This window comes from Oreochromis aureus, linkage group 9 (assembly GCF_013358895.1).
Source record: "Oreochromis aureus strain Israel breed Guangdong linkage group 9, ZZ_aureus, whole genome shotgun sequence".
Lineage (NCBI taxonomy): Eukaryota > Metazoa > Chordata > Actinopteri > Cichliformes > Cichlidae > Oreochromis > Oreochromis aureus.
The window spans coordinates 14,319,974-14,346,932 of record NC_052950.1 but is presented as its reverse complement, the minus strand read 5'-3'; the positions used below and the strand labels follow the sequence as shown (position 1 = coordinate 14,346,932).

General features: G+C 43.0%; 1 protein-coding gene across 1 annotated transcript in view; it reads right to left on the bottom strand.

The window, feature by feature from the left end:
* zfhx4 (zinc finger homeobox 4) overlaps window positions 1–16,785 on the bottom strand; it is a 79,709-nt gene extending 62,924 nt beyond the window's left edge. Inside the window, exon 1 of the mRNA XM_039617398.1 lies at window positions 16,418–16,785. The gene's annotated coding sequence lies outside the window, so the exon portion shown is untranslated. The remainder of the gene's footprint in view (window positions 1–16,417) is intronic.
* Window positions 16,786–26,959: the final 10,174 nt, after the last annotated feature.

The following is a 26,959-nucleotide window of genomic DNA, read 5'->3' as shown; positions in this document are numbered from 1 at the left end:
AGTTTCCTTCTTTTAACGGAAGAACAAAAGAGATGGCCTGAGCTGCTCCTTCCTCTGTTTTTTTAATTAAGCATGTCCCCTTGCTTTCACACGTATGCACACGGACACAGACGCACACAAATACACCCACGTACGCTAAGGTAATTAAAGTGGCAGATCAGATCCAGTGAGAGGCAAATAATAGCCCAGGAATGCCTGCTTTGGACACCGCTAGGTCTGATGGGTGAAAGGGGCTAAGAGACTCCTCGGCCTATTGTTTTTCTCCCCCTCCCCTTGGCTCTCTCTCCCCTACCCCTTCCAGCTGCTTTCAGTAGCTCCCTGAGAGGCAGAGAGCCACTATGAACCAAAGGACTTCTGGAAAAACAAACAATTTTTATCAAACTTGAGTGATAAAAAACTCAATTTTAGTGCTTCTAGTTAAAGAAGTTTCATTGGGGACATTATGAGTATCAATGTAGTGTACATATATGAAAAGTTGCAATAAATCAGCTGATATTAGAAGAAGTATTACAACATGTCCACAGTTCAGACCGGAGGCCCTCAGGTGCTGGTGATGTCACAGTCTCCTCCTGTTTTTGTCCTCCTGTCAGAGTATCAGGCATTAACCGGAGCTGCTGCCTGTTCAATGACAAACCTGTAATTGTAATGTCGCCACACTGCCGTCTTTGTTTACACAGGGATCTGCTAGGTTCAAATTCTTCATCACTAAGTGTCTGACATTTTAATGCAGTGGCAGACAGTGCTGTTAATACTGTGGTGGCTATTTACAGCATTTGTAAACACTGGAATTAGACAGACCTGTGCTTTGTGATGTGGCCATCCAAGTTCTAAAATGGAGCTTTTTCTCTCTTTTTGTCAGGCTGTTTGGGGGCACATCTAATGACTGTTGAATTGAAATTCACGCTTATTCTTTAAGACAATCCCACCAACAAAGTCAGGAGACAGCATGAGACTATGGCTAGGTATCCATTCCTTGAGGTCTCCTAGAAGGTCGTCGCTCTCCCCCGGCATGTGGCCCCTCGGTCCAACACCAAATCTTCAATCAAATGTCACCAAGCGTTAGCCAAAGACAAAGGGGAAAGACGCTGTGAAAGCCCCTGCATCCATCTCCCACTGTCAGTGCCATGAATAGGCCTACTCTGGTCTAATTAGACCTGTTTATTTGTTGCCATGCAGAAACGGAGGGATGGAAAATGAAGTGAATGAAGGAGGAGGGGAATTATCTCCTTCCTCACAATAGAAGAGTGGCCTCGGCAGCCATCAAAGAGCACTGATGCACGCATGCACAAACAGACTACGCACATATGCACACAATCACAGAATAGGGACTAATGCTCTCTGTTTAAAGTCTTAAAGGACAGAGTGAGAAAATTGTAAAGGGATAAGCAGGCGAGGGCTTCTTTTTTTTGGTCTCCTTCACTTCTTAACCTCACAAAGGGTTTTCATGCAGCCACTGTTTGTTGCCTGGGGGTGTAATATTAGACACTAGATGCAGTAGATCTCCCTGATGATGCCCCCCCCCCTCCCCCCCCTCCACTCCTCCACACCCATTCCTGTCTGCCTGTCCTCTTGCCTGTGTCTCCCTCGTGAGCAAAGGCCTTCATTACCAAAAGACACCTTATCATTATTGCAAGGCACGGCCCAGACACCTAAAGCGCCACTCCATTTAGCACAGGAATCTTGTTCGACAAATTACCTAGTCTGCAAAAAAATGCCTTTTGGCAAATCAAAATCAAAATTACGTCTCACATGATCAATGATCTTGGATTTGTAGGTGGAGGGAAAAAGAACAGACAAGAAGGTTTAGAGGAAAAGGAGAAGTATAACGAGGTGAAACGCAGAGGACAGAAGTGGTCTTTTTTTTTGTTCTTTCGTTCTTTTTGCAGAGCAGGTATGCAGGATCTATCCCTCAGGTTGATGACAAGTAAATTGGTCTCATTGGTTGCTCAGGTAACAATACACCCAACTCCCCCTCAGGCCCGTACCTGAAATTTCATTGTTAGAGAAAACATATCTGGCTAACACTGAGAAAAAAAAAAGAAAAAAGAAAAACTCAAAATGAGAATTTAACAGGAAGCAAACAGCATACAGAGTGCTATGCAAAAACAAAATGTTGACCAGGTGGGAAAAATAGCAAACCCAGGGGCCATGTTTGTCTTTTTCCTCTCTTCCAGCAAGTCACGGATGGCTTCTAAAATCTGATTTAGGGTCAGATTACACCAGCCTCTATTCTAACGTCTGTTCCTCTAGTCGCTGCTTAGAGGCAACCTCCAAAGACTTGGATTTCCCATTGATTTTCGAGCACAGTTAAATACATTTCACTTTAGAAGTTTGTGCTGCATGTGCATCCTGGGTCAGCGTGTTTATCTGCAGCTTGTTGGAGACAAAGTTTAACGGATTAAAGACAACTTTGACAGGATTTTGCATTCTTACAAACAGACTTTGGGCTTACACGGTCCAGTCTAAATATATGCATAAGTCTAACACCTTTGAAGAGGCAATATTTCAAACTTAACTCAAACTGAAACATGAAAATAAACAGTCAGACACTGCTGGGTCGCAGTCACCACTTACTGCCCTTGCTAAAGATTTTTTTCCAGCATCAAAGGCGAGGCAATCTACATAGCTAATGCCTCCACTTCTTCTTTTTTTCTCCCTTTTTGCTCAAACTCCAAACAGCAAAGACTGAGGGGAGTGAAAAAAAAGTGGGGATTTTTCTTTTTCTGGCAATCTGGAAACACTCTCTAGTTAATTAGGGTTGATTGGAAATGAACCGCACAAACAAAGGGCAGCCTATGTCCTGACTATTATCACCGTGCACACATGCGTGCACGTGCACACTGGGGTTCTAAAATCACCTCAGAAGTGCACACGCTGGTAGAAGCTTCATTCTCAGGACTTCCTCTCATTTTTTTCTGTCTCCCCCCCCCACCCCACATACTCCAAACTATATACACCACCCCAAAAAATCCCCCACCCCCCCACCCCTTCACTCGCCAGATTAAGGGAATGCACTGACGAAGAATGTGTGACGACCTCCACTGCCAAGGAGCAAAACTTCCAGCCCCTGACGCCACAAAAGGCAAGAAGGTAATTAAGTTTGAAAGAATAGAAGCACTGCCGCAAACAATGCGCTAGTGTCCATGGGGAGGGATATATGTGTGTGCGTATGGGAGGAGGCGGGAGGGGGGGCATGAAAGCCATTAACATTCAGAGGCTGGGTGAGAGAGAGGAAGGAGGGCAAAGGGGAACTGAGGATGGCATTCTCCTTCTCTGTGTGCTTCACCCGGTCTTTCTCTGTCACAGCACGACTTGTCTGTTCATTCTTTTTATTTATCTCTCTTTTTTTATGTTCTCTCAATCACCCTCACATCTGGTTTGGACCCCCCACCCCTTCCACACCACTCCACCCCCACACCCCCACCCTACCAAACCCCACTGCAACAGCTCTCCAATGCTCTTTTTTGGCCCCTTCGCTGTTACTTGTTGTTGCTCCTTATGTTAGGGGTGCCCCCTACAGATAACACGCACACACAAACACCTACACACACACACGCACACTGTGTTTTTCTTTTTGCTTTCTTAGAGCTCCTGCCCTTGATTAGCTGTTTTGTGAGGCTAACTTTTGCATATTTAGGCTTGAGGACAGACGTAGCCAAACCTTGTGCAGTATCCCCATCGGTAAGCATCTAAGAGCGCTCAGAACAAACTAGTTAACTTTCCAACACACTCGCACCGGCACGATTTGTAGCATGGAAGCACATAAAATACACAGGGAGCTTTCATCTTTTTTGCCATATCTCCAGAAAAGCAGTTTAACTCAATTAGCAAAGAATGTAATTTTATTTACAGACTTCCAAGTAATTTGTAACACACACAAACACGCGAGCACGCACACACTTGCACAGTTTACGCAAACTGTCACCGTCCCACGTGGTTGGAGCTAAGAAAGAAGTATTCATTGCTCATGCATGTGTGTCAGTCTGTGTGTATCTGAGAGCTGTGTGAGTGTGTGTGCATCTGTGTTCGGACAGTGGAAAGATCATGAGACACATTTACGTCAGATGAGTGAATCAGACAAACCACTGCTAATTTCAATGAGGGATTCTTTTGAAGAGAGAGGGAGGGTGAAAATGAGAAGTTAAAAGCCAGGAAGAGGCATACAACAATAGATTAAGAAACCAAGCGATGACGGAGCAAAACGCGACTTTTGTATGCGCGCACGTTTGTGTGTGTGCGTTACTGCTTCTGCGCATGTTTGCAAATCTATTGTCAACTGCTTTTCCAACACAACCGAGGAAAGCAAGTCGCCAACTAATTGTTGTTTTGCGCCGTTATGAGTTTGGTAATCTGCCTCTCTTTGTCTCTGCATCTCACCAGAGACATGGATTAGAGCTAAAATGATGACTGCTTAATCCTTGATTTGCCTGTGCTAAATAAATATTAATCTAGCCTGCTCATCATGCTCTTGTAAGGTACAACATACACAATATGAAAGGGCTTAGCTGTTACATAAATCACAGCCTTATCTTTCGGATGAGGCAAAAGCATGAGACCACGCGCACACCTCCTCTCTGCAGTGACACTCTAAAGTGAAGGGGGTGGCAGGGTGGGATTATTTGCCAAGTGAAATTAATAATCCCGCTAAATACAAATCCTGAAAAAAATCTCTTAAATGCATGTTTTCTCTCGGGGTGTGTGTGGACACACACAATTATATACCAGTCCAGGGAAAAAAACAAATTGCAAATATCACTCATTTGTGTTGATTCAAACCCCTCTATCTCTCACTCTGCTTCTCAGCAGGTTTGTTTAGAAAAAATACTGCTGGGAGCATGAAAAATGAAAGCTGCCATTTCTGGACTCCCTCTCACTCCCAGAAACACACACACACACACACACACACACACAAATACACTTAAATTGACAAGGCCGTGGCAGCGCAGCGCAGAAGAGGTTAAGCAAACACTGTCCACGTCAGTCAAGGATAGCACACACTCACAGACAGACACAGAGAGCAGTCTCTGACGCAGGCATTTCATATCCACCTGGCAAATATAAACAACTGGTTATACTGTATCAACTACCATGAGCCTCTGATTCTCTGCTCATTTTATGCTATGATAAGTGCAAAACACGTTTAACGACTTGTATGCGTAATATTTTTAAGACTCAAAATAACATAACTTTACGACTTATTTAAATTATGTAAATCCTTGGCACAGCAGTTTAAAATGAGGGGAACAAGGCACTTTTCTTACACTGAATTCTGTCGTGAAACGCACTAGATCCTGCTGAAAGCTATTATTAAACTTTACAAGCTAATGCACCAACTCTGGCTACTTGTTGCCAAAAATGTATTCCTTGTTAGGAGAGCAAAAATGTCACAAATGTGGCCCTATTTGGTAAAAGATGTCTATCAGGATCAAGTGACCAAAAGCATGCAGGCAGCACAGTTAGTTACAGGATAGTACATAAATATATGTTAGCTGCTGTCTTTAGTTATCACTCTATTACGACACAACAGGTAGGGGCAGCTTGTTTCTCCAGTGTGTCAAAGTCAGCTGATTTATGTTTGCTCGTCCTGTTGTTATCTGTCCAATTACAAGAGAAAAGAAGAGAAGAGAAGAGAAGAGAAGAGAAGAGAAGAGAAGAGAAGAGAAGAGAAGAGAAGAGAAGAGATCTGTTTATGCTGTTAAGAGTAAAGACACCTTCTGAACCGTACGGAGGTTTCCCAGGCACGGAGACCACATCTTCTCCAGTTCTTTTTCCAGGGGTAACAGTAAAGTTTAAAGTTCAACCCCCTACTGTTTTCTAAAGACAGTACTCGGCGGGACCCTAGCCCTGTTATTATCTTCATAAACATAATCATAGGGCAGGTATCCCGACTGACGCCACAAGCTATGTGCCCCTCACTTAAACATCTCTTGAGCACTTCTCTGACACGCCACAAAAAGCCCATTAATGTGTTGAGTGTTCCAACAGGAGAAATGCTTTGCATTCGGAAAAGCCCAAATGAACACACATTTAGACACGCTCGTGTACAGATATGGGAGCAGGCAGAGGGGATTTGGGGGGGGCGAAAAAAAAACATAAAAACACAATACACACATACCTTTTGGCTTTCCAAGAACTTGACTGCTCGTGACAGGTCTAATTTCTGGACCCAGGGAATTACTAATTAACTTAAGCTTTCGGCTCTCTATTTAATTAGAGAGGTCTTCAAATGAACTTTAGACCAAAGCCATTTGCTTTTTAAACAAACCCCCTTTTTCTGACAGCTGTTGTGAGTTTGCCCTCTTCTCACAAAAACCACAAGGAAAGCACAGTTGTTATTTATGCCATCATAGGCTCTTTTTTCTGGTTACTGTAGGAGGGAAGAAAGAGAATGGGGGAGGAGAGGGAGAAAAAATGAGCAATGGAGTTGAAAAGTGTACATTTTAATTGGATTTTACTACAAACAAACAACTGTCAGATGTAATTAGCATGGTTTTAGATTAACGCAGCAATATTCCTTTATCAAATAAACACCATGTCACACAAATCTAGGGCCGGCCCGCTGAGAGGGAACCGAGATAAAATGGACCCATTACCTTACTGTTCGCTCTAGGAAATAACTGCTGTTAGATATAACTTACACAAAATCCTATTTAAGTCTCACATGTGATAGCATGTGTCTATTCATGCTTATATATGTGTGTGTGCTTGTAAATCGCCCTTTATGTCACAACCAGGGGGAACGATGGAGTGACAAGACAGCTGAAGACCACAGTCAGCATCATCTCCTTTTTCAGTCTCTTAAACACACTGAGATTGTGCTTACTGCAGAGCACAACCACATCTAAACACATGTAACTTATTTTAAAATCATTTGCAACACATCCTACTAAGTGCAAAAAAATCACCCAGAGCTAAAGCATTTAAGAACATTTCTGCCCTTCAATTCACAAAAAAAAGAGGGAAAAAAAGGGGCGAGCGTCTCCAAGAACCTCAACAGACCGCCGCACCATCCATCACCACATCATGACGCATGTTTAGGTATTGTGTTAAGGAAGAGGTCCATTCTTCAGCATACTTTGCTTTTTTAAGGGTTCCTCCAAAAGCCTAGCTATATCTGCTCATCTAAGCTGGGATGAAACGAGGCAAAACTCCCCCCTCTATTTAGTCTAGGTGCAGGGAGCTGATACATCAGTGAAACCGCTGACAAAACTAGCCCTGTTACCTACAATTTCATATACAAGAACATTCCAGTGCCTGCTCTGCTCTTCTTCTTTACTGTCACAGGAAAGGGGGGTTTTATCTTTTTTTTTTCTTTTAAAAAGCAAATAATTAAGGATTATTCCACAGCTGGTGCCAGGCCAGAAAAAGGGTAGAAGAAGAAGAAGAAGAAGGAGCAGCAGGGTTTGAGAGGGATAGTGTTGGCTGAAGTCTCATCAGGGAGTTACAGACACACGCGTGCTTGCTTGTATTAGATCAGACTGAGACCTACACTAGAAAAAGGAAAGATCTCCATTCTGATTTTTTTAAAGTGACTTTTAATATAATCCTGCAGTTAACCAGACACAGCTATTCATATTTAATGCAGGTGCATTAAAAATTTCAGCACAGAGAGAAGAAAAAATATTATTTATATTTCTCTTAATTCTATAAAACACCACTGGTTTGCAGGTAAATTTTGTTTTTTACTTCTATGCGGTCACACTAACTTTTAACTGCATTTCAGTGTGTTTTTAAAGTTGTGCGCACAAGATTTTAATAGTAATAGTTACAGTCTCCGTGCAATTCGAGTCAAACTCTTTTGGTGAAGTCGTTTTAATCTCTTATTACACTGTTTGTTTAAGAGCACAAGCCATGCATAATTAATCAGCCACTTATTCCCCGACGAGCCTTGCCAATGCCCTTGATATCCGCATCCTGTTGCCTTCAGGAACACCAAACGACACATACCTGCGATGCACATGAATCCACAGGCACAGGCGGCTGTTGACACACATACCAGCTGTGTATGTAATGCTGTGAAGAAAGTAAAGGTGTTGCAATGCATTTATATTTACATATATATATATTTACTCATGTACGTGTATTTGATCCTTCACTGGATACAGTACGTGTGTGTCTTCTTATTTATCCATCTCTCCGTAAGCTCTATTAATGTGCACATATCTTGTGACTGCGCTCCCTGCCTTTTCAATCCTTGCCTTTGTCTTTGGCCGACAAGGAAGAGAATGTATCATTTGTCATGAGACGTCTTGTGCTATTGTGGTGTGTCTTTTCTCAAACCTGGAGAAACTTAGTCATTCGTCAACTTTTTTTCCCCCCTCTTAACCCAGAGCTTCTTGTTTAACTTCTATTTGGAAGCAGTATTTGCGGTTTCTTTTTTTAATTTTTTCTTTTATCTTGCCAGCTTTTACAGCTCTGAAAATACTTTTGAGAGCAATCGATAAAATGTGGCATATAACCTTTTGTGCTCTACATTATTTTCTTTTGCAGAGTACAAGAGGGACAGACCTTTCTAAAATAAAAGGCTGCTGAATGCTCCGTTGAATATGTAAGATGAGGACTGTAAGGTACTCGCGTGGACCTGAAGGGCTGAGCAAGTGTCCTTCACAGTGACTGCATCAAGGAGTACAGAGGACAAACAATGTCACAGCCCTGAAAGGTAACTCCAGCTTCAAATCTCCACCGATGTGCAGAAATAACGTAAGCACTATCAGAGATGTGCCGCAATAAGCAACAGGACGTCAAGAGGTGCGACTGACAGATGAGACGGAAAACAACCGGAAACGCCGAGACGCCAACGGAGATACACAGAGAAAGCAGTCGGCGAGATACAATATAGGAGCACAGGAGAAGCCTTGTCTTTTTCATCAGCGCATTTCATTTGACCGAGACCTGAGAATCTCAGCCACCCCCGGGGCCCGCAGGACCTCAGATCAAACACAGAGAGTTCTTAAACATATGGCCCCGATTGTTCTTTCCACACCCTACGAGCTCTCCCTGCTTCCACTTTGAAATGAAAAGAGTAAACATATTATTCTAAATGAAATACCCAGACCCATGTTTTTCCATGGTTAATATCCTGTATGAGATGGCTGATGCAAAATAGGCAGGAGAGCCTGAGAACGGGACGGAGCACAGAGGGAAGAGAAAAATCCCCCTCTTTCTATTTTCCCTTAAGAGACTGATGAAGGCTTGGCGAGATGAGAGGGGGGAGAGACAGACATAGGGACGTGAGAGAGAGAGAGAGAGTGAGAGAGAGAGGGTAACGCAATCCTCACTGGCGCTGGACCAACAGCAACAAAAACATTTAGATAACCGCGCTCAATAATGAACGATTTCAATGAGGACAAAAATTACATTTCCTACAGATAACATGCCCCCTTCCCATAACAGAGCCAAAGGAGCCTTGAAACCACGTCATGCTCAACAGTGGTGCAGTGGAGTATTATGTTAGGGGAGGGTTGTAGTAACTATATTAGTATCCTTTTACCCCGCCAGAGACAGCACTTTTACCGGTTGTTAGACGATAAAGTCGGCAGAGCTGAGAAAGAAAGGTAGAAATACGGACACCGTGACAAAACGGCTAGCTACACTAGAAACACAACAAATCACTCTTCGCCCGACTCGGCCTGTGCTGTGACACTACACCAGCGGCGTGGCTCAAACGATTACAGATCCACAAGACACATTACAAGGACCACTCAAAAATAAAACTCCACACACACATAACCAAGGATCACTGCAGCACACTTGATCCTCACAGGTGGCGCGGGTCACAGCGAGAATGCCATCCCCACCTTTCTCAACCACTAAGCACTCACTTCCTTTCATGCCAAAGTCTGTCAAGTTGCTTGAGAGGGGAAGAGGCAAGAAAAGAGGAGATATAGCGTGGAAAGGAGGCAGAGAAAAAGAGAGGGAGTCTTTGTCCTCCTCCACTCAGCTCCGGCAACGTTTCCTCCTTGGGTCTGGCCAGAATTACCATATGAAAGGCGAGGGAAGGCGTGCAAAAGGTCAAAGAAAGAGGATCCTGTCCAATGAGAGACAACAAAAACAGGCCACACCGGCTTTTGTGCCGTTCATGTTTTCCACCACCCAACCTCAAGCCCCTCCCTCAGCTCCCGGATCATTTCCATACGCCAGATGCAATAGCAATGATGACAGTTGATCATAAATGACTTCTAAAGAAGTTGAATTTGCTCATACGGAGGCCACTGTGGCAATTTTGAGCCGCGTCCCCACCCTTACGCTCCTTCCTACCACCAGAACTCCCACAGACAGGAGTTCACATGAAACACACCTGCCTCGAGATTTCACAGTTTCCTCTGCCCAGATGATATCCGATCAAATCCTTAGCAAACATCTCAATAAAGGAAAATGTAAGAGCGGTGTAGTTTCATTTGATCCACAAAAGCCGCTCCCTTCCGTCCATGTAAATGCTACCTGAGCCACATCCATCCACTACATAATTGTACACTCCAGTGCTTTAGGGATGCAGTTTAGTATATACATGGAGGCTTTGGGAGTTTACCCGTCTCCACAGTTGCTCTGCTATCATACATATTGCTTCACATGACCACTTCCATCTGCTGGCATCTGAACAAACACCCTAAAACACTGGCCCTGGTGTTTCCGGGGGTCCTCTACAGCAAACACAGTCCTCTACCGGTAGCGGCCTTAGACTTGGGGGGAGAGAGGGTAAGTGAGGGAGGGAGAGAGAGGGATAGAGCATTTCATCTCTCTTTCATCTCTGTCATCCAGTCAAGCGTTCAATGCCCCATTCAGCGCCTGCCCAGCATTATGCAAAATAATGCTAATCCCCTTTCCCGTGCTTTCACACTTGTATAAACCGCCGTTCCTGCCTCTGAAAAGCAATTATATCAGTTTACGTTCCTGTCAAAAAACAGGATTAGCATGCAAGTACTAGTAGCACCAACTAGGCCCAATCGCTATCCACCTTTGGCTATCGGGAAGTACAGAGCATTAAATGCTTGTCCATCCTACCCCCCTAAAATAAAATAAAGTCCCGCTGCCTCGGTGGGGTGGGTGTGTGTATGTGGGAGGGGGGGGTCTATACAAGTGTTGTAATTAGATATTTGGAAGAAATGAAAAGAAGGGTCGAAAGTTTGAGAGACACAACTCCTCGCTCAGGATATTTTGGCGCAAGCTTTTTTTTTCCCGAATCTCAGTCATGTATAATAATCAAAAACAAATTTGGCTATGTTGCTACACAGGGCCATACGAGGCCCACTTCACAGTGTGTGTTAAAACATGTGACACACACAGAATGACACACAAATGAACTGTTGTTGTTCCCCCTGACACATTGCTTCCACATGTGCGCAACCTTGCCATGCAAACACGCACACTGAGCAGACAAGGAAAGATGGCAGAGTATTTTTTTGAATATGCAAATGCTCGCAGGAGCGGAACGTGTGTAAATAGGAGTCATTGTATGCTGCCTTAATCTGGAAAGTCGGACCTCTCGCTTTCTCGCTCTCTTTCTCTTTTCTAAACCCTCTCGTGGTTTTTTTTTTTGTGGGGGTGCGGGTCGAGGGAGGGGGAGAAGGATGCACAACCATCCCAACTGAAGACAGGTCAGGGACAAGCGACATTAGTCAGCACAATTAGCAAGGTCGTCATGGCGACTAATGAAATTTGGCAAAGCGGCCAGCCGGAGACTTAAATGAGCTAGCTGGTTACGTGGTAGCACAGGGGGCTGGCCCGCTCCTGGCTGCTGGCTGGTTGCCTTACACACACCCATTATTCTCTCTCTTTTTCTTTTTTTTTTTTTTTTGCCGTGGTGGTACAATAGACTCACTTGTATCTCAGCCGATACCCACTGGCAGTACAAGCTCTCCGCCTGACAATTTGCATATGTTAATATAATTAAGTGCTAATTACACTAAAACTCGCATATTCACAAGCACCCTCCCCGGGAGCTACGGAGAGGCTTGATCTCGTTCCAAGTCTTTAACCCTCCTCTGCGTCGCGCGCAGTGTGTGTGATAGAGAGAAATTGTGTGTTAGTGGTGGTGCCCCAGGGCTGACACAGGAAGCCCCGGTCTTTGAGACATAATGCTGAGCTGCAGTGAACTTCTTAGCTTCTTGCCCCCCCTCACCACCACCACCCCTTATACAGGCCTCCCTGGGCCAGGAGACCTTGGCTACTACTTGCAGACCATCATCCCTCACAGACACATATATGCAATTGGTAAATAGCCCTTTGCATCAAACACAGCAGGCTTTTAAACTGTTGCATAACAGAAGTTGCATAAAAGACAATCTATGAAAAATCAAAGGGAGTGCAGTGGAGAGGGTCTAAAAAGAGACAACTTGGTCCACGAGAGTCAAATTTAAGCATGGGATCCTAAATATTTACCTTAAATAAATGCAGAGAGCATTTCTGTTACTTTGGCGAATCAACCATTCACCGTTCATGTGAAGAAAACGCTGGCCATGTTAAGCACCGAATCCACCGAAAGCAGGTAACTGGAATGACACCGTTATTTGAGTCATAGATGAGAGACAACAAAATCTGCACAATTCCCTCCAGTGAGTATGCGTGCATGGATGTGAGTGTGTGTGTGTGTGTAGGCCTGCCGTTTTGATAATGGAGGACAGGCGGTTGTGCTTTTCACATCATAATGGCCGTGAATCAGGGAGGAAGCCAAGCGATCGTGCTACAATTAGAGTTCTTTTGTGCCTCTTCCTCTGTGTCTTTCTCCCTTTCTTTTCTTGTTTTCAATTGCTGACACTCTACCTATCAAGGGTATGTTAAAACAGTCTACTATGCTGTTGCAAAAGCTGAATGGGTGGGTTTGGGGGGGCTGTTTAGGGGCCCAGGGTGGACGGAGTGGAGGGAAATTCATACTGTGCTGCTGCTGCCGGACACACACACACACACGCATGCACACGTGCACCAGATGGTACAGGAAGGAGGATTAAATAAACACCCATGCACAGACACACACCTATTGGCAGACGGACGCCTCTGTGTGCACTGTCCCTTAATGAATGTCTATTGGGAGTCAGAGGGTCCAAGCTCATTTAGTTGACTCTCAATGAGATGCAGCATTATGGCTATGGTAATACGCTCCTCCCTTCCCCAATAATCATACGCAGGTCATTGTGTCAGAGTGATTCATTTCTATCGCACACATACGCCAGATGTTATTACACAGGAGAGTAAATCTCCCCCAGTGGATGTCAATGGCCTTCTATGCAAAAAAAAAAGGTGAAAAATGGAGGAGAAAAAGAAGAAAAAATATATTGTTATAGCAGTCCGGAGTGCAGTAAGCTATACTGCTCACTCAAGCATGACGGCTGGTAATGCAGGTTTGGATGTAGCTCTGTGTGTGTCTCTTTTGAGGAGGTGGGGTGGGGGGGTTGGAAGCTCCCCTTCACTAATACCTGCTACTCGGATTACCACAGCGTCTTAAGTATTCAACCGGACTCATATTTTCCCTTTCTGCCTTTTTAGCCAAATTGGCTGTCTTTACACTGTAAAGCAGCGATATAGCCCTCCTTACTAAGGGCCTATGGGGGATCCACGAAGAAGAACATTAAAATGCAGCGATAGCCTTGTTGCAAAGCTCCTCTCTATTTCTTTCTCTCTTTCTGCAGCAAAGGCTTCTAAATCATCCAGCCTCCTCTATTAGACGGGAGACTTATTGAGGTAGAAACCATAAAAAATGAAGAAGGGAAATTTAATCCCTGAAATATTGATTTGCACATTAATATCAGATAGGCAGAGGGCAATCTAGCCGGGTGGAAATGACACATTGTCGACCCCTAGGAGAGGCCCGAGCCAATCTTCTAGCTGCATGTGTCTTAGACCCAGGAGTTATAGGACAGGCTCAGCCCCTGTCTCCCTCTCTCTCTCTGTCTCCCATCCTCTCCTCCTCCCAGTAGCCTCTCACCCATCCACCCCACCACCACCACCCCATACCCCCACCCATCCATCCTCACTCTTAATGAACGCTGCAATACTAAAAATGCATTAGCTTTTAATAATCAAGCTGCATTTTCAAGCCAACAGCTATTGTCCTCCCAGGGCTGTCTGGCCATCTTTCACACTTTATATGTGTGTGTGTGTTTTTTTCTTTTATCCGTCCTTTTTCCTGCTAAGGGTAAAATGAACGTTGCAAGCAGCTTAACTAACACGAAGAGTTATACACAGCCAGTCTTTGATAGTGCTAAGACACCAGGCTCAGAAAAACAAAAAACAAGGAGGCCTGGGTTTCTGCAAACACAAGCCTAAAAAAAGAAGAAGAAAAAAATCCCTCATTTGCAAGGCTGGAAAAATAACAGTGAGATTTTGTTATTTTAGAGTGAGACAATACCGTCATTAACTGACGAAATTCACTGCAATTAGACAGGATCATCATGTCTCATAATTTCACTTTTTAATGATTTTTGTTTTGTTTTTTTATTACTGGGCCGAGGCTGAATGTTTTTGTTTTGAAATATATGATTTTATGCAGATGCAATTAAATTGTCTGAAAAGACAGGAGATATTCCCTTTCTAAAAAAAAAAGAAGAAGAAGAAGAAGAAGAAAAACCCATAAGTGTTCATAGTTGAACCGGAAAAAACGATCTTAGATCTATTCTTGAAAATTGTATTTTACATAATAATAATAATAACAATAATAACAATAATATTATTAATAAAAGAAGGATATTATTAAAGCAGCAAAGGCGGTTATATTTTTTCCTCTCTAAGATTCTACAGGAAAAATCTAATGGGCCTATTTGGATTAAAATGTAGGCGTACGTTCTTCAAACATGTACGCATTTATTAATCCAAACAAATATTAAAGTATAACGGGTTTATAAAGAGTGAATTGAAAGCCTCTATTTTGGGGAAGAAATACGCACTGACTTCTAAACATCCATCCCCTCCAAAAAAAGCAATGAAAGCCGTGTATGAATAGAGACAATTGCATAAAACGGTCGCCTATCCTATGTCGGCGCATCGTTCTGTTAGAGCATATACAATCTTCACACACACACACCACACACTCACTACACCGTTACGTACCCGGGCTGGAGAAAGAGTGGCCCCTTAGCCTTATGTTTTTTTTTTCCTCCCGTGCGATCGATGCCCCCCCCTTCTGCCCCCACCCCCATCCCTTCACCCCCCCATTGCGTCCCAAACCCAGCCAAGTCTACCTACCTACTTAAAAAGCATTAAAAAAAGACGTAAAAACACACCTAATAATCCCCACCTTTGTAATCTAGTCCATCTAAACTAACAAATATACGACTTAAAGACAATCTTGCAGCCAGCATCTCTTGGAAATAACATGACAATTTATATGAGGAAATTAATGCCTAAGCCCACTGACGCGTATAGGGGACCGAGAGCAGAAATGAAATTTACCGACTTCAAAGGGCGGAATTTAAATAAAATTAAATAAAACAAATGTTAATATCAATAAATGTAAAATAGAGTGGAAATTTTGAGCGCTGATGCTTAACATGCCGATGCTGAGGAAAATCAAGGGACCCCGGAGTTGGCTGGCTCTAAAAGGGACTCTCCGTGCTATCGGTAGCCCAGCGATCGGTCGCTCTCTTGGGCGACGCAGCTGTGCACGCCTCGGTGAAGTGAGACTACTTTTTTAAGCGCAGCAGGTAAAGGTGTATGGACTATCGGTGGCAATTCGCGTTACTTCTGTACCGATCATCTCGGGTTTTTTTTTAAAGAAGCCTTACTTCGGAAATTTGAAAGATATGCACTTATTCCGGCGAGAGGGGATCGTGTCGGGAGACTGATCGTGTCACTTCGGCCGAGAATGCCTGGAAGGTGCATGATTCCCGACGTGTACGCAAAAACTGGCTTAAACGCTGCAGTGCACCCAAAATATGACTTCAGATGAAATATCTTATCGTTGAAGCCTGAAATGAGGAGTCACTGAGTGGGGAGGGAAACAGCAAGCCGGACACCTCGACTAGACTCAAAGCGGACATGTCCGTGGGATCGGACTCCTGGAAAGGCAATACGATATCCGCACTGCAAAGCCACAAAAGCAGAGGAGGCGCTCGTCCCGTCCCGTTGTATCAAAGGTGGAACAACCATCGCATGTGTCCGCCACACAATCTGCACATTAGTATAAACTTTGCAAAAGGCAGGTCCGGACGTGGTATCGTACTGTACTGCCACGGACACATGCGTAAGAACGCCTCCAAGCCTGTCAGTCGCTTGTTTTATAGTAGCCAAAGAAGCCGGAGTTGCACTAACATCACGATATCCGCCTTTATTCTGGACTAAAAAACACCCAGCACCTGTTATCCAAACAACCCCGATGTCCAGGATCCACCGGCGAGATAGATAATCGATACCCGACCACTAAATTTAACACACACACCCCAAACTACTCAATAAAAGTTAAAGGGAGAGGTGGAAATGAAAAACTTACTTTCTTCCCCCTCCAAAACCGTCACCTCCGCTTCTCTCTTTGCTCTTGGCTTTATAAAACAGTCACATCCAGCGTCTTGCGTAATTAGACAGTAAAAACATGGAAAAACGGGGAAAATTACAATAATCCTCCAACTTTATATTGGGAAAAGGGGGTAAAATCACAAATGTCAAGCATTTAGAGAGCTATCCCTTATTTTGGTTCCGGTGGCGGTGAAAAGACGTGTCGACGGGCTGCCTCGCAGTTTCTCTTGTGGACGGGGGTCGGGAAACGGAGGAAAGGAAATGAAAATCCGATATGTCTTTATTCTGCTAATTATTATCGTTTTAGCCCTGTTTAAAAAAATGGCTGATTAAGTTGAGTGCGCATGTCTTTGTGTGTCTATTTCCCGATATGCACTCTGGGAATGGGTAGAGAGACAGAGAGAGAGAGGACGAATGAGAGAGAGAGAGCGATAGGGAGGGAGGGAGCAAAGGAGAGACGGAGAGGGAGGGAGAGAGAGGAGAGAAGTGTAATTAGTGAGTTGATCAACAGTCTCCACATTGCAAATGACGCGCACACGGAGCCCTGGCGGCCGCAGAGGTCTATGCGCGCAGAGAATCCTTTTGTATGGTTTCTCTCCGAGGGCCAAATCACATGTAGAACAATGGACAACCGCTTCCTCCACAGCAAAATAAAAAAAGGCTGGACTTCGAATTAGTTACAAGCACTTAGAAGTTATCTTTTCCCATAAAAACATAAATAAAGCAAGTTGTGCAGATGAATATTTCTGAGGTGCAGCGCAGAATGCTCCGACAAGAATCTCTTTTAAGATGTGATTTAACAAAGATAGGATTCATATTTTTTGGGTGTACTTTACACCAGCTTGTTTTTTTTATTGATTATGATACTACAGGTAAATTATGATTTTTTTAATCATGTAAAGCTCAGACTGTCTTTTTTGATTCCGAGAAATTGTAGAATATAAAAAATAATCTTTATGTGATTTTTAAAACCGTAACTGCTCTTTGCGAATAACACTTTTGATCAATAACGTGCGTAAAAACATAAAGAGAGGGGAAAAAATACCTGAAAGGAGATTCAAAACCACAGAACCGGCTTTTTGCTGCGCATCAAAACGGACCTGTGTATCAGGCCTACCTTTATATGTAAAAACAAAACACACACAACATAAATTACATGTGAGTGATTTATGCTGGATGTGGATTCGTAGTTTTGTGTGTGTGTGTAAAAAATATTCTCGTTGTTTACTGAAAGTGATGACTGTGCATGCGATCTGTTGCATATAATGGTACACATCGAGCCACAAAGGATCACAGTAATCCACCACATGTTGGAAAGTCATCTCTGCCCTTTCTGGACTACTGAGGCCCCGTGTGGGTTCAGTAGAATCAAACTGCAAAATCCAATACAGGGTCACGCAAAAATCACCGTGTCTATTCAAAGCTCAATTCACTGCCTTTTACATTTAGTGTCCTTACAAAGTGCAGCGTTCTTTTTAGCCCTATATCATCTCAGTGCAAACAGTTTACCGTGTTTCCCCCATCGGTTTCTTAATAGAGGCTTTTGGGCAAGAGGAAGACTTTACACAGTCTCAATCGGGGAGAAAATCAAGAGATCTTGTTCGCCTTCGTGGAAAAAATCGAAGCTGGGGGTGAATTGAACTGCATGAGCCGGGGCTTGGGATGTGATGATAAGGCTGCTGCTGGCAAGTGAAGTACTTGGTCTACTTTGCAGCCACATTGACTGGACTGCACCCATACCAACTGGATCCTTAAGAAGCCAAGAGATCCGAGCCCGACCCGACCCGAGGCTGTTTATTCTGGGTTTAGAGAGGTCTCCAACAAAGGGGGTGGGTGGGTCGAGGTGATGAACAGAGGCGTCACTTTTCACCCGGATCCAAGGCTCCTGCTGCTGCGCTACTGCTGCAGCTGCCTCCCTGTCCTACAGGGGGGTTTTTCTAGCCTGTCAGCCCTGGGAGGCGTCGCTCACAGACGGCTTGGAGAGTCGATTTTTACCCGCTTCAGCAGCGGACGCGTAAAAAAGTCCACCGGGGGCCGTGCGCTGATCTTTCAAAAGCAGTACGGAGTGGACCCTATATGCCATTTGTGACTTTATTCGCCAGAACGGAGGACTTTTGTAGATTATACAACCCTCATTTCTTTTATTTTTCTCTACGATCGTCTCCATTTCTGTGAAAGGATGTACTTACTTTACACGTGTGTGCTTAAATTTGCGCGCGCCGTTGGCATTTTCGGTGGAGTTGCGTTTGTTATTTCATCGGTTTTCGATGAGAAAACGAGAAATTACAAAGCGGATTTGGAAACCTGAAACAGGCTACCGCTTATCTTAACCTCCTGCGTTTTGTAAATCTCCCCCCACCCCCCTCCCGGTCTCCACCCTCCCTCTCTCCCAGCAGACGATGCTCTTTCTCCGGAGGACCGCTTGACAATAGACCGCGTTAACTAATATTTCGCCCTATTTTCACATCAGCAGCATCCTCAATTAATTGCAGATTTTTATCTGTAAACTCCGTTGGTGTCTCTCTGTTTTTGCGTGTGTGTCTCTCTCCGCGTGTGTGTGTGCGTGCTTATGTTAGTCTCCGTGCGTGTGAGTGTGCACGAGCATGTGAGTATTTGTGTGTAAAGAAAATAAATTACCGGGAAATGTCTTGCTCGCATCACCAGAAGCTCACACCAGGTAGACTGAAATTAAACTCTGAGTTATAGAGTAATTATCGAACATTAAATGAATCGAGTTTGTTTTATTTTAAAGCCTCCATTGATATATATGAAAGGCGGCATTAAACACCCATAGTGGTCTTCTGTCACTTCAGTACATCAATAACTTTGAATGTCCGGAGAAATTGCCATATTGGCTAACCACACTGGGATATGCTAAGGGATTGTTGGTTCATCAATATTCCCTGAAGACAGACTGGAAACCTCTGTTGATGTTCTGCTTGATTTTTATGTTATTATTATTTTAAATATTTATTTTGTAATTTTTAAACCCGGTCTTTCATGTCTACTGCGAACACCTGACCGTGATTTTTTTTTCTGGATGTGCAATGAGACGTCCACCTTGTTTGTCCTATGCGTCGGCGCCCTCATGGGGTTGCAGGGCTGACCCCTCTGCCTCATCGGGACACACACAAAAAACACGCAAAAGCCCATAGCTCTGATCCGCAACCTGCCACACTGACCCACTGGCCAACTCTCGTCCAGCAAACACATACACAAACAAGCTTCATAAAGGGCCCATAAAACAGACAATAAGAAGTTAATTGTAACTCTTCCAACGCTTAGCACCTATGTGAGATTTCGCCACTGTCTCCAGAATAGTAAAGTGAACAAAAAACAAATAAAAAATGAAAATTGATCTGTCAAAAAACTGCCCATCCATTCAATATGCATTTTGACCAAAAAAAAAAAAAATATATAAAAAATAAAATATAAACGTGACACACAGAAATCCTCTAAAAGCAAAACCACTTGCAAAGCCATCGCCTACATAAAATCCAAGGTGTGGAGTTGCAAAAATCAGTTAATCTGCAAATAAATCAAAAAAAGACTGAATTATCTAATCGAAATTAATGTTTTTGAAAATCCTACTTCAATTACTTGACTGACAGGACATCTCAAAGGAAAGTGGGCAGATTTTTTTTTTTTTAATTTAGTGATAAAAGAGGAAAATGTGAGAAAACCAGTAAAAACAAATGAAGGTTTTTTTGTCCACAGATGCTCAACACAAACTCTCTCGACGTTTTCACACTCAGCCCTAAAGCCACCCAGCAACGGTCCATAAATATGCAATCGGTATATACATATATAAAAAAGAAAAACTTCAAATTTACCTCCTCTTACCTCTTCTTAAATTCCCACAAAAAGCACAAAGTAAAATAAGCCACTGAAAAAAGAAGATACATAAAAATGTAGACTCTTGGTACCTTTGGTATAAAGCATTCCGTTTTCCTTCTTTTCTGTCGTTCTCTTGCTCAGTAGCGATCCGATAATAGCATATGGAAAGTGTTTTCAAAATGCCCAGATTTGGCACATTGTCATTGAAAAGAGAGGAGCGCAGTGATGCGGTGCTACAACAGGGGAAATGAGTTGCGGATTGGACGCAGCCCGCCTCGGTGCGGACTTATCCCACTTTAATTTAATATTCCGCAATCACACACACTAGTGATGGCATATAATTCAAGGAGAAATTCAGAGGGAAGGAAATGCTTTTGTGCGTGCACGCGCGTGTGTGTGTGTTGTGTTGTGTTTTTTTTTTTTTACACCACTTTATTTGATTAAGGAGAGAGGCAGCACAATATTGTCTTTTTTTCTCTGTCTCCCTTTCCCTTTTTATTTGCCCCCCCTCTCACCCCCACCCCAGTCACACTTTTTTCTATTCTTTTATACATGAAACAATAGATATTTATTTGTTTCTATTTAGATCATTTATTTAAAAATCAACAACTCCGACTTCTTTGCGCGTCGGTGTCACACTGCCATCATGCCTAACATAAAATCGAGACCCATAAACGCTTGTTTGTAAAACACTGAACCCAAAATCAATGTATTGGGTCATTTCAATCGATTATATAAACGAAAATCCATAAGCAACATGAGACCGGTATCAGCCCATTCTTCCGCTCTCTTTTAAAGGGAGAGAGAGGGAGAGAGCGGGAGGGAGAGAGGGAGATGAAAAAAAGCAAAGAAGGGGGAAAAAAAGAGAAGAAAAGGAGAGCTTGTAGCGCCTGAGCTAAAAACAAAGACTGTCAAAGCAGCCCTTTGCCTCAGTCACTTAGATCAGGGCTTCTCCAACATTTTCATGTCAAGGACCCCCAAATGGACACACCTTGCACAAAGGGGTCCTCTTTTAATTGGATTTTGTCCCTGGGGTGTCCAATACAGTTTTTGTTGTTGTTGTTATTGATTTAAAATTGCGTCGCGGACCTGTTTTAAGTGATGCCGGTGACACAAGTGAAACCTTTGTTCAGACACGTGCTTTCTAATTGGAGTAATTCTGGCTTAATGAAATCACAGTGAAATTAAACAATTCTGCGCTTTACTCCCGGGGGTGACCCTCTCCGGCGTGGCCTTTGAGGATTCTTGAATCCAGACTTTTGAGGACCACTGACTTAGATGTCAAAGTGCTTCCAGATGCACAGTGATAGTGCGAGTCCTGATGACAACAATTAGAAAGAAAATGCCCTAATCAAACGTGGCCACACGGGATTACGCTGCATTTCAAGGGTCAAGGGGAACCGTTTCAGTACCCCTCCTTTGCACAAAACCCACTCTGCATTCCAAATATCACATTTCAGCATCACATAACCTAAACCCACCAACAATCAAGCACTTCATGCACTATAATCACATATGCAAATGGCCTAAGAAAAGGTATGGACATGACAGCGAGTGCCCGCTTTCAGATGAGCTATTGCATAAACTGTGCTTTAATATGCAACGTGATATGAGAGGTGTGTGGGGCAAGAAACGGGGGAATTAGGACAGGCGGAGGGGTAAAATAAGGAGGTGCCAATCATGTAAAATTTACATGGGACCACAGCTGTTGGGGCTCTCGGGCAGGGAAAGAGGTGGAGTGCAATTGGGGAGGGGTTGGTCATGAGATTAGGAGACAGAGGGAGAAGACAGGGGTGAAGGTGTGGGTGGTGGGTTCGCCGGTGCCACTCTGTTTATTTGATAAGCGCAATCGATGGCCCTTGACTGTAAAGTCTTTACCCAGATGCAGGCGGGGCAAGGTCTGCTGTGATACTGCTCCCGAAGAAGAACAAGTGTTGAAGGCAAAGAGGGAGGAGAAGCAGCAGAAGAACTGAGAGAAGAGAGGGAGGGAGAGTGAAAGAGAGAGAGAGGGGGGGAGAGAAGGGTGACTTGGCAGACGTCGCCGCTCGCATTTCGGGTCGCTCACGAGAGGAAAAGCAACACTATAAGTGCCTGCACACCCTCGGAAGCACACACGCCCTCCCGGCTTCCCCGTGTGCAACCCTCTCACACAACACACACAGCCAACATCACTGCTGTTTCCATTCAGTCTCACCTCGCCCTGCTGCCCTCCTCCCACTTGGCCCTTTGGTCCTCCGATCTTTTTCATTGTTGAACCCTGTTTAATAGACACGCGTCCAGTGAGTGTCCTCCATACGGACGGTGGTGGGGGATGGGACACCCGCCGCCCCTCCCACACATACACACACACACCCAAAAAACGGCCTTATCGTTACGCGCAAACACACACACACAACTACTCTCTTCATTCTATTGATTATCACTCAGATCCACATGCACTTACACCGGTAAAGCTGCCGTGGATGGGAACAATAGCACCTGTATGCTCCATTAAAGAAAAAAATAAATTCAAGTGACAGCATTCACAATATAGAACAAAATAACTGCAATGACTCCCGATTAGTAATGTAACTACAATTTCTACAATCAGTATTTAAATATTCTGCATATCCTATTGCAAGAATGCACGAGGAATTCTCGCAAAAAAGAGTATACCAAAAAATTACTGACAAATGAATTTAAATATGCAGCACTGATCATTTCATTATTTGGGAAAATCAACCTTGTTAAAATTATTATTATCTATAATAATAATAATAATAATAATAATAATAATAATAATAATAATAATAATAATAATAATAAAAGTTTGGAATCCAAAGCAAAGGCCTGGCATTTAATGGCCTAATGAAAACAAGACCGCTATACTGTGCGTTATCACATGGCTTATTAAAGTGCTTTCTTCATGACAACCCATGGCTTGAACATGTCAATTTAGTGGTCCGAGAGGTCCTTTTTAGAGCTCCAGGAACCCCCTACTCTCTCTCTCTTGGGGACTGTCGCCCCCTCCACCTTCCCACCCCATCATCCATCCATCCGTGCCCCCGCACCCCCACACCCCGCCTTTCCTCTGACGCTCAGTGGGCCACCCCAACACGGCAAATAACCGGTCAGTACTAAGAAGTCAGTTCTGTGGTCAGATTGACATTTCAGCTTTCTGAGTGAAAAACCTCAAGTGTGTCATGTGGTGTTTAAAAAACCCCCGTCTGATTAAAGGGTAATGTTGCAAATTACTGGGATTTTTGAATAATTTCAATTTATTTCGATTTGTGTTTTTTAAATGCTTTGTTAAAAAAATAATAAGGCTATGCTATTAAGTCAATTAGCTCGATTAAAATAAATTAATACATTCGTGAAAGTAATTGTTTTGATTCATTATAATAATAATAACTGAAAAAACAAACACTAAACATGTTCGTTTCGCCATTTTTATTTTATTTTTTAAATATTTTTTGTGCTGCAGCACGTTAGAAAACAAAGAGTAACCACCTAACACTGCTGTCAGCTGTGGGCTTGTACAGTCAGTCAGTCTCCTGCCCGGACGCCATCGTCTAACAAGCCAATCAAGTCAACCGGAGGCGCAATGACCACTGCGTAAATGCGCACGGATTAGGGAATGCAGCCCAGACAAATTGGCAACGCTTGAAGGGAAAGAGAGAATAAAGAACAAGAACTACAGGGAGAGAGAGAGAGAGAGAAAGAGAGTAAGAGAGAGAGAGAGAGAGAGGCGTCATCTTTTGAGGTGTGCAGTGACCCTGAAAGACGCTTGTTGGCTTCATCACCACATTAGAAGAGTCCTTATGAGGGCTCTTCAACCTTCTTTCCAAGTGACCATCATTAAACCCCATGACCTGAGTTCAAGCAGCCATTTTTGCAAGCACCTACCATACCGAAGTTTCGGTGAGCAAAACACTCCCAGCTCCTGATGCCTGATCTTGAGGTGACTCTGACCTCTGACCTTACCGTGTTTGGGGCAATAGAAACAGGGTTTCCGTTTAGCAATGAGCAGGCTTTAAGATGTATTATAGCAGAAACATCAATTTAACAGCAGTCACTAATTATTCTGGGGAATGTGAAACTTTACCTAATTTGTAAAATGATATAGCTGGTTCTGTTCTTGGATATAAAAAATGCATGAACACATCTGTAATTCCCACCATTAACTGCCGATTAAGTCTTTAGAAAGACAATTTGTACAGAATTAAATTTATTTAAATTGAAAATTAAAGAGAAAAGGGAATTTGTGGAGATATGAAAGCTTTGCACTTCCTCACCATATATGTAAATTCCAAACCTGCAGATTTTTTGTTTGAACCGGGGTAAATTTTAGATTTTAAAGACATACTTCGTATTATAATACAAAGTGAATGCAGTTTTTTTTAAGGCATAAACATCATACCTTGAACTTAATCACCCTCAAACAAGCAAGCAAAGTGTGGATAGCATTGAAACCCCTCTACAGACACACGCAGGAATACACACAAACACAAACTCTGTTATGTTTTCAATTTGGGTTGAAATGCAGACATTTTCCCTTGGTTCCATAACTGCCATCCGTATCGCCCCTCCCTTCAATTAAATGCTATTTCTCCCAAACAAAATGTCAGAATCATTCCACATAGGGTAGTTCAACAGTGATTTGTTCTGAAAGCTATGTGTCTTTCTCTGAGATGGCGTGCGCATTTGTATGTGTGTGTATGTCTGTTTGTGTGTCCTGACCTCAATTCTAACTGGGTTCACAAAGGGACAGAAAAAAGGTGCCTAAAAATACATTTAATTCACAATCAGCCCATCTGAACTGAGAGTGACAAATCCTTTTAGAACGCCCCACAGTGAGATGTGAGATTATGAAACATAAATACGCACACATACACACCAGCCCATGAAGTCACGCAACTACACACCTGCACCACACATGAATGGAAACGGTAAAATACAATCAGCTGTAGAATTTCCAAAATGAATTCTAATGGAAGATTATGTGCTTTAAAAAAAATAGTCAGAAGAAATGACTGACCTGAAAACTGAAAATATCAGACATATATCCACCTTATTGACAAGTGGATACATTTTGAGTAAGCATTTCTAAAATACTCTGGCCTAGGTTGTTTTGACATTTTCTGATGCAGTAAATGTTACATTAATCTTTATTTTTAGACACTTAAATTAATATTCTGTAAGCATGTGTCATTGTATCTGCAGATGACGTGTAGCAGCTCAGATGAAAATGTAATTAAAATACTGGAAAATACTGAAAAAAATGTCCCAGTCTTGTTAATCTTATTATTTGTTTTACATTAAACTATTTCTGGCTGGTGTACCTACTCTTTTTTTTCATACCCCATCTTATTCTGTCATTCTAATTTTTCATGTCAATCATTTTTCCTAATGACTTCAAATTGCTGATTTGCGTATATGTTTTAACGGCGTGTTTTTAAAATGCCAACTGTATTGGACCCAAGTCAAATGCACCCGATTCTGCCTATCCAGCTTTAATAGAGCAAACTGGGACGGGGGCTGGTGGGGTGTGCACCTTGTCAGTCATTCTGAAGGAGTCAGGCACAGATGCAGCAAGCACAGATTTTGCCATAACCGCCTACATTGTGTGGTGTGCTGAATTGTATGTGAACAGCATTCCTTTTTGTCATTAGGCACACATTTAAAAATGCTAAATGAGAAGATTTTTTTCTCGTGTTGCATTTAAAAGAAAAATGAAATTGAAATGTGCTGAAGTTTAAATTTATCACAGGTATTTAACGTTGGGGTCAAAACGACCTCAGCTGACGTAATCATGTGACTACAACACAAATAATGTTTACTTGAATTTACAGCACATAAACGCTAATTATTAATTATAATTAGTAATTAATACTAATTACTAATGCAGACTGTAATTTGGATAAAAGGTGCAATTTCCAGTAGAAATGCATATGTTTTGCATAACATGCATACTAACTCACCTTTAAAAAATGCATTCTGTTGTTTAATAATTGCATATCTGATGACTGTTAAGAAAAAATAGGTTATATTTTACAATAATACCACTATGATCGCACTGTTTAGAATTCTTTTATCTCGGGGGGTCCCCGGACTACATTTGGTACACTCTTTATGTGTTAAAAATATCTGCGCGATGAGCGTTAAGGTACAAAATTGTCGCTGCAGTTGTTTATCTGTCCTATTTATACCCCAGCAGACAGACACTGCTGAAGTCCACTGACACAGAGAGATTCCAAGATGGCCGCGCACCTGTCATGGAGGTATCTTGTCCTGATTATGTATGGAGATCACCTCAAGGCCTCCGTAAGCTAGCGAGAGTATGCACACCTCCAGTCGCAGGTTTGATGCTGGTCAAAAGCCTGTCATTTTAAAACCACTGACTGCCCCACAGAAAGAAAGGATAAGCCCAGGCTATGTCTCCTTTCTCCCTCGCTCTCCTCCTCTCTCACTCTCTCTCACACACACACACAACCAGACACACACTTCTTTTTTCTTTCTCTCCATTGCCCTCTCTCCCTCATTCTGTCTCTCTCTTTCTCTCTCTCTCTCTCGCCCCTCTCTCACATCAGAAGTGCTGAAATGCACCCCAGGGCCAAATCGCACAGAACAACCCCTCTGAGCCAGAGAAAAAAGCTGGAATCCGTTTGCCCTGATATTTCACCAGCACCAGCCAGGAGCGAGG